The sequence below is a fragment of the Phyllobates terribilis genome, unplaced genomic scaffold (genome assembly GCF_046119375.1).
Source record: "Phyllobates terribilis strain yellow unplaced genomic scaffold, ASM4611937v1 Scaffold_4__5_contigs__length_816908805, whole genome shotgun sequence".
In the NCBI taxonomy this organism is placed as follows: domain Eukaryota; kingdom Metazoa; phylum Chordata; class Amphibia; order Anura; family Dendrobatidae; genus Phyllobates; species Phyllobates terribilis.
The window spans coordinates 785899375-785913789 of NW_027362764.1; positions in this window are offsets into that span (position 1 = coordinate 785899375).

The window sequence follows — 14415 nt, forward strand, 5'->3', positions numbered from 1 at the left end:
GTGAGGGGGAACCAAATAGTGGGTGTGGGTGGAGGAAGGAGTTTAGGGGAGCATTTGTTCGGAGTATAAAAAGGGAAGCCATTTTTGGGAGTGGCAGTAGTTGTTGTGGAGAGTTCTTAGTTTGGGGTCTGGTGAGAGGGGCAGGGGCTCTGCAGGAGCTCCACTCCAGAGTGGGGCCTAGCAAGAGAGGCCCAGGAGTGAGAGGGGAGCAAGGGAGGAATGCTCCGGGAACAGAAGGGATCCCAGGGGGTACGGTGAGTGCAGGACGGCACCCGTATGCCCGAATCTGCCAAGAGTCAGAGGGATCAGGCCGCAAGAAGGGAACCGGTCCCTGGCCCAGCCGTGTTACTCCAGGTCTCGGCTGGAAAAAACGGAGGCTTCTGCACTTCCATGGTGCAGTTGCCACAACCTCACCCTTGCCGCCGTGAAGGGCACCGAGTAGGTCCGGGAACTCCAGGTTGCCCAGAGGGATCTCAGAGTACCCGATCGGGACCGACTGTGGGGAGCGCAGGGCAGGAAGGAGAAGACCCAGCGCGAGAAGTCGGCAGAGGAAAGGAACATATACAGTACAGACCAAAAGTTTGGACACATCTTCTCATTTAAAGATTTTTCTGTATTGTCTTAACTATGAAAATTGTACATTCACACTGAAGGCATCAAAACTATGAATTAACACATGTGGAATTATATACTGAACCTCTTGAAGTTCATCAAGAGAATGCCAAGAGTGTGCAAAGCAGTCATCAAAGCAAAAGGTGGCTACTTTGAAGAACCTAGAATATAAGACATATTTTCAGTTGTTTCACACTTTTTTGTTAAGTATATAATTCCACATGTGGTAATTCATAGTTTTGATGCCTTCAGTGTGAATGTACAATTTTCATAGTCATGAAAATACAGAAAAATCTTTAAATGAGAAGGTGTGTCCAAACTTTTGGTCTGTACTGTACAAGGGGGGTCCCGATAAGTACTCTCGAATTGCCACAGGTTACGCAGCGGGTTCAGAAGTGGTAACCTGTGCCGTGTAACCTGAGGAACTTGTAATTCTGTGAGTAAAATCAGAGGACTGCACTTCACTGTCTCTGTCGGTTATTGCCGCTGCGCCATCATCCTTCCTACACGACAACGCCCTGCATCCCTTCCATCAACCCTGCCCTGGGGGGCTCGCTCCACCTGTGGGGAGCAGAAACATCCCAGCTGCCATCCCATCACCCCCGGAGGTCTGCTGCAGCGCCGGTACTCATTACCGGGAACCACAGGTGGCGTCACGAGACAAACTGTTAGTAAAAACCCCCTTTTAAAAAGTGACCCCAGAGGACGGGCCCGGGAGCCGACTGCCGTGACATCCTACAAAGAAGGTAAAGGCCCGGGCACCGAGTCTCCCCCATATCCCCCTGGGCGAGTCACATCCCCTTCCTCGGCTTTTATACAGGCTACGATAGTCCCTTCAATTTTCCTGCTTTATGCTATGTGTTGTGATAGTTGCAAGATATTATGTAGAAGCCCGTGCAATCGCTCCTGAAGTCCTATGAGCCATGTGTTGCTAATCTTTTGCAATATGTAAAATGGCCCTTTTTTGACATTTTGTGCAAATCAAAACGCAAATTGTTTACATTTTCCAGCACCTGTTAATTTCTTAAAATTTGACATGAAAATTTGACATTCAGCTCTATCTCAGATCGTAAAAGAAATTTTCCATGTTATAGGCTTGTTGAACCCGCTCACCTGTATCCTACAGAAAGGCAAAAGATACACTCATGTCGATCAGATTTTCATTTTTCCCCATGCTATACTGTATATTAAAAAAAAAGGAAACAAAAAACATCCCGTTAGTGAAAGACATTAAAAATGTGTCTGTGTACTGTGCTATAGAGCGGTGCACATCAGCGCATCATGTGATTAGCTGCGAGTGTCTCGGTGTCAGAACAAGGCTCCACGGTCGTTTATCTCTGGATCCAATTATCTTCAGTTGTCTCATTCAGCCTCTGTCAAATGAAATAAACCTAATAGGAAGTTACTGGCTGGGAGCGTAGATAATACTCAAAATCGTTTGGTCTTCGGAGCTTTTTACCTCCCGTCTCTATTTTCTGAAGCTTCGGATTTGTACTTACAACGTATCAGTAAACGCGGAGTGTTTGTTATAAAGTCGTCTGGTTCGTTTCTTATCGGATCGTATAAATTCTTATCATTTATTCATCACACAATCACAAAGTTGCAGAGCACTTTGCGCCTTACGAGTATTCCCAGCACATGAAAGGCAGATTTTATGTGATATTTCTGCGTGGCTCCTGCTAAAAGAACCGTTTTCTAATCCAAATCGCCCCAAGTTGCCGACAGCACTTCATTTTAGAACTGATTAAATGGAAGCTGCTCCATAAAATGTATATTTTAGGGTTTGTAAGAGGTATTCAAACTTAAGTGTAGCCAAAGATGAAAATGTAACAGAATCCGTATGTGTAAAAAGTGTGCAGCGAGCGCAGGGCTTTCCTCCACACCTGGGAATGTCTGTGTACTCATTACCAGCAAATCGGTGCCTGGTCTCCTTCCTATCCTACAAGCCCAAGTCGCTGCATGACCAATTCCTGCCTGCTCTCTGTATTTTCAGGTCAGACAGTGTGAGGGTCTTTCCACGATCCTGATCTTCATCCCAGCCTTCAAGTCCAAGTCATTGTGCTAATATGTTCCCACCTCCCCTCCACATTTCTTGCCTTTCCATTTCCAGGTCAGTTAGTGCGAGGGTCTTTCCACCATCTTGATCTTCATCCCAGCTTTCAAATCCAAGTCATTGTGCTAATATGTTCCCACCTCCCCTCCACATTTCTTGCCTTTCCATTTCCAAGTCGGTTAGTGTAAGAGTTTTTCCACCATTCTGATCTTCATCCCAGCCTTCAAGTCCAAGTCATTGTGCTTATATATTCCCACCTCCCCTCCACATTTCTTGCCTTTCCATTTCCAGGTCAGTTAGTGCGAGGGTCTTTCCACCATCTTGATCTTCATCCCAGCTTTCAAATCCAAGTCATTGTGCTTATATCTTTCCACCTCCCCTCCACATTTCTTGCCTTTCCATTTCCAAGTCGGTTAGTGCGAGGGTCTTTCCACCATCCTGATCTTTATCCCAGCCTTCAAATCCATGTCATTGTGTTAACATGTTACCACCTCCCCTCCACATTTCTCCCCTCTCTATTTCCAAGTCAGTCAGTGCGAGGGTCTTTCCACGATCCTGATCTTCATCCCAGCCTTCAAGTCCAAGTCATTGTGCTAACATGTTCCCACTTCCCCTCTACATTTCTTGCCTTTCCAGTTCCAAGTTGGTTAGTGTATGAGTCTTTCCACCATCCTGATCTTCATCCCAGCCTTCAAGTCCAAGCTTTTGTGTTAACATGTTCCCATCTCCCCTCCACATTTCTCCCCTTTCCATTCCCAAGTCAGTTAGTGCGAGGGTCTTTCCACCATCTTGATCTTCATCCCAGCTTTCAAGTCCAAGTCATTGTGCTTATATCTTCCCACCTCCCCTCCACATTTCTTGCCTTTCCATTTCCAAGTCGCTTAGTGCGAGGGTCTTTCCACCATCCTGATCTTTATCCCAGCCTTCAAATCCATGTCATTGTGTTAACATGTTCCCACCTCCCCTCCACATTTCTCCCCTCTCCATTTCCAAGTCAGTCAGTGAGAGGGTCTTTCCACGATCCTGATCTTCATCCCAGCCTTCAAGTCCAAGTCATTGTGCTAACATGTTCCCACTTCCCCTCTACATTTCTTGCCTTTCCATTTCCAAGTCGGTTAGTGTAAGAGTCTTTCCACCATCCTGATCTTCATCCCAGCCTTCAAGTCCAAGCTTTTGTGTTAACATGTTCCCATCTCCCCTCCACATTTCTCCCCTTTCCATTCCCAAGTCGGTTAGTGCGAGGGTCTTTCAACCACTCTGATCTTCATCCCAGCCTTCAAGTCCAAGTCATTGTGCTAATATGTTCCCACTTCCCCTCCACATTTCTTGCCTTTCCATTTCCAGGTCGGTTAGTGCGAGGGTCTTTCCACCATCCTGATCTTCATCCCAGCCTTCAAGTCCCTGTCATTGTGTTAACATGTTACCACCTCCCCTCCACATTTCTCCCCTCTCCATTTCCAAGTCAGTCAGTGCGAGGGTCTTTCCACGATCCTGATCTTCATCCCAGCCTTCAAGTCCAAGTCATTGTGCTAATATGTTCCCACCTCCCCTCCACATTTCTTGCCTTTCCATTTCCAAGTTGGTTAATGCGAGGGTCTTTCCACCATCCTGATCTTCATCCCAGCCTTCAAGTCCAAGTCATTGTGCTATCGTGTTCCCATCTCCCCTCTGCATTTCTTCCATTTCCAAGTCGGTTAGTGCGAGGGTCTTTCCACCATCTAGACCGTCATCGCAGCCTTCAAGTCCACGTCATTGTGCTAACATGTTCCCACCTTCCCTCAGCATTTCCTTATCAGTCCAGTGGCTACTGACTTACAGTGGGTACGGAAAGTATTCAGACCCCTTTAAATTTTTCACTCTTTGTTTCATTGCAGCCATTTGGTAAACTCTAAAAAGTTCATTTTTTTCCTCATTAAAGTACACTCTGAATCCCATCTTGACTGAAAAAACTGAAATGTAGAAATGTTTGCAAATGTATTAAAAAAAAATGAAATATTACATGATCATAAGTATTCATACCCTTTGCTCAGACATTCATATTTAAGTCACATGCTGTCCATTTCCTTGTGATCCTCCTTGAGATGGTTCTACTCCTTCACAGTCCAGCTGTGTTTAATTAAACTGATAGGACTTGATTTGGAAAGGCACACACCTGTCTATATAAGACCTCACAGCTCTCAGTGCATGTCAGACCAAATGAGAATCATGAGCTCAAAGGAACTGCCCAAGGAGCTCAGAGACAGAATTGTGGCAAGGCACGGATCTGGCCAAGGTTACAAAAGAATTTCTGCATTACTCAAGGATCCTAAGAGCACAGTGGCCTCCATAATCTTTAAATGGAAGAAGTTTGGGACCACCAGAAGTCTTCCTAGACCTGGCCATCCATCCAAACGTAGCAATCGTGGGAGAAGAGCCTTGGTGAGAGAGGTAAAGAAGAACCTCAAGATCACTGTGGCTGAGCTCCAGAGATGCAGTAGGGGGATGGGAGAAAGTTCCACAAAGTCAACTATCACTGCTGCCCTCTACCGGGCGGGCCTTTATGGCAGAGTGGCCCGACGGAAGCCTCTCCTCAGTGCAAAACATATGAAAGCCCTCATAGAGTTTGCTCAAAGACACATGAAGGACTCCCAGACTATGAGAAATAAGATTCTCTGGTCTGATGAGACAAAGATAGAACTTTTTGGTGATAATTCTAAGCGGTATGTGTGGAGAAAACCAGGCACTGCTCATCACTTGCCGAATACAATCCCAACAGTGAAACATGGTGGTGGCAGCATCATGCTATGGGGTGTTTTTCAGCTGCAGGGACAGGATGACTGGTTGCAATTGAAGGAAACATAAATGCGGCCAAGTACAGAGATATCCTGGATGAAAACCTCTTCCAGAGTGCTCTGGACCTCAGACTTGGCCGAAGGTTCACCTTCCAACAAGACAATGACCCTAAGCACACAGCTAAAATAACAAAGGAGTCACAGAACAACTCTGTGACCATTCTTGACTGTCCCAGCCAGAGCCCTGACTTAAACCCAATTGAGCACATCTGGAGAGACCTGAAAATGGCTGTCCACCAACGTTCACCATCCAATCTGACAGAAATGGAGAGGATCTGCAAAGAAGAATGGCAGAGGATCCCCAAATCCAGGTGTGAAAAACTTGTTGCATCATTCACAAGAAGACTCATGGCTGTACTAGCTCAAAAGGGGGCTTCTACTCAATACTGAGCAAAGGGTCTGAATACTTAAGACCATGTGATATTTCAGTTTTTCTTTTTTAATAAATTTGCAAAAAATTTCTACATTTCTGTTTTTTTTTCAGTCAAGATGGGGTGCAGAGTGTACTTTAATGAGAAAAAAATGAACTTTTTAGAATTTACCAAATGGCTGCAATGAAACAAAAAGTGAAAAATTTAAAGGGGTCAGAATACTTTCCGTACCCACTGTATATGTCCATACCTTGCAGCAAAGTGAAACATAAAAAAGTATCTATAATTCATGCAATGTGTGTATAATCAAAAACTTTAGTTGAATATTGTCTACACCTGGGGTCCCCAACCTGTGGCTCATGGGCTCATTATGAAAAAATGGAAACAACATTTTCAAAATGTGGATTTATTCAGTCTGGAGTATGAGCCACTTGCAGAAATCCCGGCCCTTACAGCCTTGGATGCTATCACTGAGGTTATTAATGGTCGTCTATGGAACTTTCTGCTGCTGAATGCACTCGGGCAAATCATCAAGATCTGATGCTGGCAGCTCCTGTGTAATCACCAACCAATAATGTCCCTGATGTGCTCGATGGGAGTCAAGTCCGGGGATCCTGAAATGTCTAATCTCGTTTCACCTTCATCATCCTGGTAGACATCAGAAATTTTTTATCAGGAATGTTTTGGTACATTTGTTCATTCATCCTTCCTTCAAGCATATGAAGTTTGCCAGTGCTGTATCCTGAAAAACAGCCCACATCATGATGTTCCCACCTCCAAACTTTACTGTTGGTATGGTATTTTTGCGGTGATATGCATTGCCTTTTGGCCTTCAAACATGGTGTGTATTATGGCATCCAAAGAGTTCAATTTTGGTTTCCTCTGACCAGACTCTATTCTCCCAGTATTTCACAGGCTTGTCTAAATGTTGTTGAGCAAACTGTAAATGCACTTAAACATGCTTTTTGTTCAGCAATGGAGTCTTGTTTGGCCATGGAGGTTGAGTGGTGAGCATGCATTCAGGCCATGGAGGTTGAGTGCATTACTTATAGTTTTCTTGGAAACCATTGTACCTGCTGATTCCAGGTCTTTCTTTGGCTCTCCACAAGTGGTCCTTGGTTCTTGGACAACTCCTCTGGTAATTCTTTTCACTCCTCTGTCTTAAATCTTGCGGGCAGCACCTGGTCATGGCTGGTTTATAGTGAGATGATGTTCTTTCCACTTCTGGATTATGGCCCCATCAGTGCTTTCTAGAATCTTCAGTAGTTTAAAAATTCTTCTGTAACCAATGCCATTAGTATGTTTTGTAACAGTAAGGCTGCGAAAGTCTTGAGACAGGTCACTGTTTTTTCCCATCATGAGATGTTTCTTGTGTGGCACCATGGTAATGAGATATCTTTTTATAGGATATCAGTTGAAGCAGCTGATATTTTTCACTAAGTGGCAAGATTGCTTTTCTAATTGCTGATAGATTTCAGCTGGTGTCATGACTTTCCATGATTTTTTGCACCTCTCGTTCTTCACTTTTTCCCTGTGTCATTTCTCATTATTACACATATTTTATAGACATCTATGGATGATTTCTTTGCCTTTGGTTGGGTTGTTACCAACATCTGGTCAGAATTTCATGTCAATAGCACCCTTTAGAAATATATTTACTTAGAAAATTGGTGATGTTTTTAATACTTATTTCAACTGCTGTAGATATTAGATAGATGGATAGATGGATGGATGGATGGATGAATGGGGGGCCCTCATCCCTCTGTTATGGAGAAGGTGCATTTCTGGCGGCTGTCAGATATTAGTGAGAGAGGAGAGCGGGGGAGGAGGAGGATGAAGTGTGCAGCAGCCTAGAATCATTATTTATGCAATAATCCTCTCTCCTAATCTGCATTGCTAAAAAGCCGCAGAATAAGCATTTTTCCCCAAATATATTGCTGCTATATTTAAGCTAATTTTCTGCTGTCATCCGCCTGATGGATGAGACCATTTGTTCCCATAACTCTTTATGCCAGGGTGTAAAAGCTCATCAAAAACTCTTTATTTGCCCTGTATATGTTAAGCCAAGCAGCATTCTGACCCGCTGCATACACGACTTTATAGCTGCACGTTAATATAGCTGTAAATAATAAATGTCCTGAATTATATTATATATAACAGCTCACCAGGCACGAGGCCTGACAGCCTCACTACCTGCAGCCTAAACCCAGGCCGGCCAATCAGAGCAGCCCACCACTGCACCATACATAGGGCATGGCCGGTAACACATGGGTGGATGAATACCGGCAAACAGTCATGTGTAGATAATAGAACTATTCTCCAACGATATTTACACTTATAGTCGGCGACTACTTATCATGTAGAATTAAAGGCGCATATTACTGAACGGCATAACTTTATTATAAAATGAAAAAGTTCTTATTAATTTATACAAAGTTGTGAATCTTTGCATTATACTCTGTGACGATACAGCCTATAATCTAAATAAGCCAGACGATTAGATTTGCTAAGCCAAGAGAAATACACTATTGTGTTCATGTTGACTTGTAAATGTATGTGTATTTCTCTTGGCTGGTCAAGAAGGACATACGATATTTTGTATAACCCTGATTGTTGTCTCCTCTTGGGTTTGGAGACAATGATGTTTGCTACTATGCTAATGACATATTATATTAAGCTAGCTAGATGATTATTTACAAGAGCCCCCTACTATACCAACTATGCAAATTGATTAGCTCAAATAATGAGACCACCTGAGCACTGTGAGTAATCCCCTCCCTAACCGCTTGACCTGTGGATGAGTACTTAAAAAGGAGATATGCTTCTGTAGTAGTCAGCCTTGGGACAGAGATTGAAAAGAGACTTTACAAGGAGAATCAAAGAACAGACTCTCTTCACACCATCAGCTTGGTAGGATGGCTTTACCCAAAGAGACACAGATTTGGATTCTACATGATTCTAGTCCTAGGGTATATAGCCCTGACTGGAAAGATACGGATCTGCTCCATTGACCATCAGAGAGCCCATGGATACATTTGGGGAAACCAGGTTGGGACGATGAAGTCACCTGACCCCATGGATATGTTGTTTGGGGTTGCCAGGTGGGAACCTTTGGTCGCCTGGAACCCATGGAGATATACAGAGCCATTCTTGGCCATAAAGATGGGTACCAATCTTTATAACCCAAAATTTGGCAGCGCTTTTTTAAGCCCTCATTTTTTTATTTCTCCATTTCTCCCTCCATGTTGAAAGTGCTATTTTGTTTGCTTAATTTGAGCTATTTTAGAAGCTGCTTTTAATTGCTGCTCTAACAAGAATCTGTGCTCAAACATTACGTACAAGCACTCCCCTGTTTTGAGTTTCTTTGCTCCCTTCCCCAATGTTGAGAAAGGGAATTTTTTTAGTGCAGAAGCTTACTGAAGCAGCAGTCCAAAGCAGCTTCTAAAAAAGCAAGAACAGCATTGTGATTTAGAGAAAAGGAAACAAAATAAGATAATGAAGTATATTACAAAGAAACATAACTTTGCAAAAAAAGTTGCTATTTTTAGGCACTCTTGGTCACTGTCCTAAACAAGAAGCACCCCTCTATTAAAGGGGCTCGACAGGTCTTTAACAATGATGGCCTGTCCCTATGATAGGTCTTTAATATTTGATTAGAGTGGTGCAGTCTCTGGGGGCTGATCCTTAGGGGCACTGGAGGATGGAGCAGAGGTGGCCTTACTTTGGATGGTGGTCTGTGCAGTTCCTTCTGTTTGCTCCAAATTGTTTGCTTTACAGAGTTAAAATAATCAAACCATGCAGTACCCAAATTATCAAAATAATAAACCTATATACTAGCAGAATAATATACTGCACAGTGCCAAGCAGCAGTGCCACACAATGCCTCACACAATGCCTATGTACCACCATATAATGCTCAAATAATACCATAACACAATGACCAAAAAGCAGCTGTTTTAGCAGAGACTAGATGCAGCAGAGCTGGAATAGCAGAGTTGTTGAAGTGGACACCTAATGCAGCAGAGCAGGAATAGTGGAGTTGTTGAAGTTGAGACCAAGCTGGAATAGTGGAGCTGTGGAAGTGGAGACCTGATGTAGCAGAGCTGGAATAGTGGAGTTGTAGAAGTGGAGTGCTGATGCAACAGAGCTGGAATAATGGAGTTGTTGAAGTGGACACCTGATGCAGCAGAGCAGGAATAGTGGAGTTGTTGAAGTTGAGATCAAGCTGGAATAGTGGAGCTGTGGAAGTGGAGACCTGATGTAGCAGAGCTGGAATAGTGGAGTTGTAGAAGTGGAGTGCTGATGCAACAGAGCTGGAATAGTGGAGTTGTTAAAGTGGAGATCTGATGCAGCAGACCTGGAATTGTGAAACTGTTGAAGTGGAGACCTGATGCAGCAGTGCTGGAATAGTGGATTTGGTGAAGTGGACACCTGATGTAGCAGAGCTGGAATAGTGGAGTTGTTGAAGTGGAGACCTGATGTAGCTGAGCTGGAATAGTGGAGTTGTTGAAGTGGAGACCTGATGTAGCAGAGCTGGAATAGTGGAGTTGTTGAAGTGGAGATCTGATGCAGCAGAGCTGGAATAGTGAAGTTGTTGAAGTGGACACCTGATGCAGCAGAGCTGGAATAGTGGAGTTGTTGAAATGGAGACTTGATGCTGCAGAGCTGGAATAGTGAAGTTGTTGAAGTGGACACCTGATGCAGCAGAGCTGGAATAGTGGAGTTGTTGAAATGGAGGCCAAATGCAGCAGAGCGGGAATAGTGAAGTTGTTGAAGTGGACACCTGATGTAGCAGAGCTGGAATAGTAGAGTTGTTGAAGTGGAGATCTGATGCAGCAGAGCTGGAATAGTGGAGTTGTTGAAGTGGACACCTGATGTAGCAGAGCTGGAATAGTAGAGTTGTTGAAGTGGAGATCTGATGCAGCAGAGCTGGAATAGTGGAGTTGTTGAAGTGGACACCTGATGTAGCACAGCTGGAATAGTAGAGTTGGTGAAGTGGACACCTGATGTAGCAGAGCTGGAATAGTGGAGTTGTTGAAGTGGACACCTGATGTAGCAGAGCTGGAATAGTGGAGTTGTTGAAGTGGACACCTGATGTAGCAGAGCTGGAATAGTAGAGTTGTTGAAGTGGAAACAAGGTGCAGAACAGTTAGAATAAAGAAGTTGTTGCAATGGAAAACTGATGTAGCAGAGCTGAAAAACTGCAGTTTTTGTAGTGGAGACTGGATGTAGCAGAGCCGAAAGAGAGAAGTTTTTATAATGAATACCTAATGTGGCAGAGCTGGAACAGATAAGTTATAGAAATGGACACTTGATGTAGCAGAGCTTGGATAGTGGAGCTGTTGTACTGGAGACCAGATGTAGCAGAGAAGGAGCAGCAGAGTTTTTGTAATGATGATGTCGGATGTAGCAGTGCTGGAATTGTGGAGTTGTTGTAGTGGAGAACAGATGTAGCAGAGCTGAGCAGAGAAACAAATAATGGAGAACAAAATAGCATCAGGAACACTAACTACATGAATAGGTAACCACTTCCTGAGACGGAGTAAATGACCTAGTCGCAGGTGCGGTCATATCATTGGTGCAGCCACACAGGGGCCCAAGAATTCAGGGGGCCACAATATCCTCCAAAGCAGGTGGAATTGTGCATTATGCGGAGCTTTTGCCCATATATTGTTCTTGCACCGGTGCCCTTTTCTTTCTGTGTCCGCCAGTGCCTAGTGGCATGCCGCCATCGCATCAAGGAACCGCCCCGGTGAAGCTGGGACATTTACATTGGAGGACAATATGAGTAATGCTTATATCTAGAACCTTATTGAGCCAAAAAGTTAGCAAATGCATAGGTCCGGAGTAGTTTGAGGGTCCTAGAATAAGAAGGAAGCACAAAGACTTTAGTCATCATCCAGATGTGCCGCCCTCCCCATGTACAATCCCATTATACTGAATGCAGCCAGTAATTACACCTAAACCCTAGAGACCTCCAGCTCCGTGTACTCCAGGTGAGCAGCGCGATGCGGCAATCTCCAAAACTAACAAGATTTGACAGCTACAATGATGGAAAAAATATATATATCTCCACTATTACAATGTTAAAGCAAAAGCAAGGGTCACATTCAATTGTTTCACCCGACTGCTGGGAAAAAAATGTGGTATATACTTGAATTATATGGGATTTACATAATCATAGGCTGCTTAATGCAGGTGGCTGCTGATTCCAATCTAGAACTTCTCTCCAAATCTGAACAATTCAATATTTAATCCCTTCAAGCAGGAAAGACACCTGAAAGTGAAAGACGGAAAATAGCAAAACCATGGCGGTATATATAAATGCACAACTTTCAATGCACTGAAATATGGACTTTAAAAGAAAACTCCACTTATAATTCATCATTTGCATATTAATTTGTTAATTTTATTTTGAGGCGTGAACCATGGAATAAAGATAATGTAAAGCTTCGAACTCTGAGAAAAGAAAACGATTTTAGACTACCTAAGACTCCCACAGACAATGCAAAAGAGTCACAAATCCTATGTGATCCCTGTTGGAGCTGAGCTGTGGTGTAGGACATAAGGTGTGTGGCTTATGATCTTGAAATCGGTCCCCTACTTGAGGATGGCACAATGACTCCACAAGGTTCAACTGGATAAACATTTGCTCAGTGACTAGCATAGTAATACAGTCTCTCAATAAGGCCAGAATCTTGGGAGCTACACACAGCATTGAGGCACAAAGCTTGGTGGTTACACAAGAGAATAAAGCGCAAAGCTTAGTGGTTACACAGGAGAATAAAGTGCAAAGTTTAGTGGTTACACAGGAGAATAAAGTGTAAAGCTTGGTGGTTACACAGCAGAATAAGACAAAAAGCTTGGCGGTTACACAGGAGAATAAGGCAAAAAGCTTGGTGGCTACACAGGAGAATAAAGCACAAAGCTTGGTGGTTACACAGGAGAATAAAGCGCAAAGCTTGGTGGTTACACAGGAGAATAAAGCGTAAATCTTGGTGGTTACACAGCAGAATAAGACAAAAAGCTTGGTAGTTACACAGGAGAATAAGGCAAAAAGCTTGGTGGCTACACAGGAGAATAAAGCACAAAGCTTGGTGGTTACACAGGAGAATAAAGCGCAAAGCTTGGTGGTTACACAGGAGAATAAAGCGCAAAGCTTGGTGGTTACACAGGAGAATAAAGCCAAAGCTTGGTGGTTACACAACAGAATAAGGCAAAAAGCTTGGTGGTTACACAGGAGAATAAAGCACAAAGTTTGGTGGTTACACAGGAGAATAAAGCGCAAAGCTTGGTGGTTATGCAGGAGAATAAAGCGCAAAGCTTGGTGGTTACACAACAGAATAAGGCAAAAAGCTTGGTGGTTGCACAGGAGAATAAAGCGCAAAGCTTGGTGGTTACACAGGAGAATAAAGCACAAAGTTTGGTGGTTACACAGGAGAATAAAGCGCAAAGCTTGGTGGTTACACAGGAGAATAAAGCGCAAAGCTTGGTGGTTACACAGGAGAATAAAGTGCAAAGCTTGGTGGTTACACAACAGAATAAGGCGAAAAGCTTGGTGGTTACACAACAGAATAAGGCAAAAATCTTGTGGTTAAACAACAGGATATAGTCATCAAGCTTGGCAGTTACACAATAAAATATAGTCACAAAGCGTGTTAGTTACACATCAAAATATAATTATAAAACTTGGCAGTTACACAACAGAATAAGGCAAAAAGATTAGTGGTTATACAACAGAATAAGGCAAAAAGCTTGGCAGTTACACAACAGAATAAGGCACAAAGCTTGGTGATTACACAACAGGATATAGTCACCAAGCTTGGTGGTTACACAACAGGATATAGTCACCAAGCTTGGTAGTTACACAAAAGGATATAGTCACTAAGCTTGGTAGTTACACAGCAGGATATCATCACCAAGCTTAGTAGTTACACAACAGGATATAGTCACCAAGCTTGGTAGTTACACAACAGGATATAGTCACCAAGCTTGGTAGTTACACAACAGGATATAGTCCCCAAGCTTGATGGTTACACAATTAAATATAGTGACAAAGCTTGGTAGTTATACAACAGGATATAATCCCCAAGCTTGGTGGTTACACAATTAGATATAGTGACAAATCTTGGTGGTTACACAACAATATATCGTCACAAAGCTTGACTGTTACACAACAGAATAAAGCACAAAGCTTGGTGGTTACAAAATAGAACATAGTCATAATGTTTGGTAGTTACACAACAAAATATAGTCACAAAGTTTGATGGTTACAAGTGGTTTTCCTCCTGCCCACTTCTGAGATGAGAAGACTACCTTCTACACATGCCATGGTTGGTTTTCTTTTCTCAAAAAGCATTGCCTTTGATACATGGGTAGATTTGGAAGCTGTCACTTACCTTATGTTCAAAGATTTTTTATATCCAAGCCCCATCCATAAGGTTCCTCTGGTTTGGTAACCAGATTTTCTTGTTTAGAAAACATACTTTTAAATATTCCAAGTTTTGGAATTTAAAGTTAATAAAAGAAAAAGTTCATGCTTTAAAAA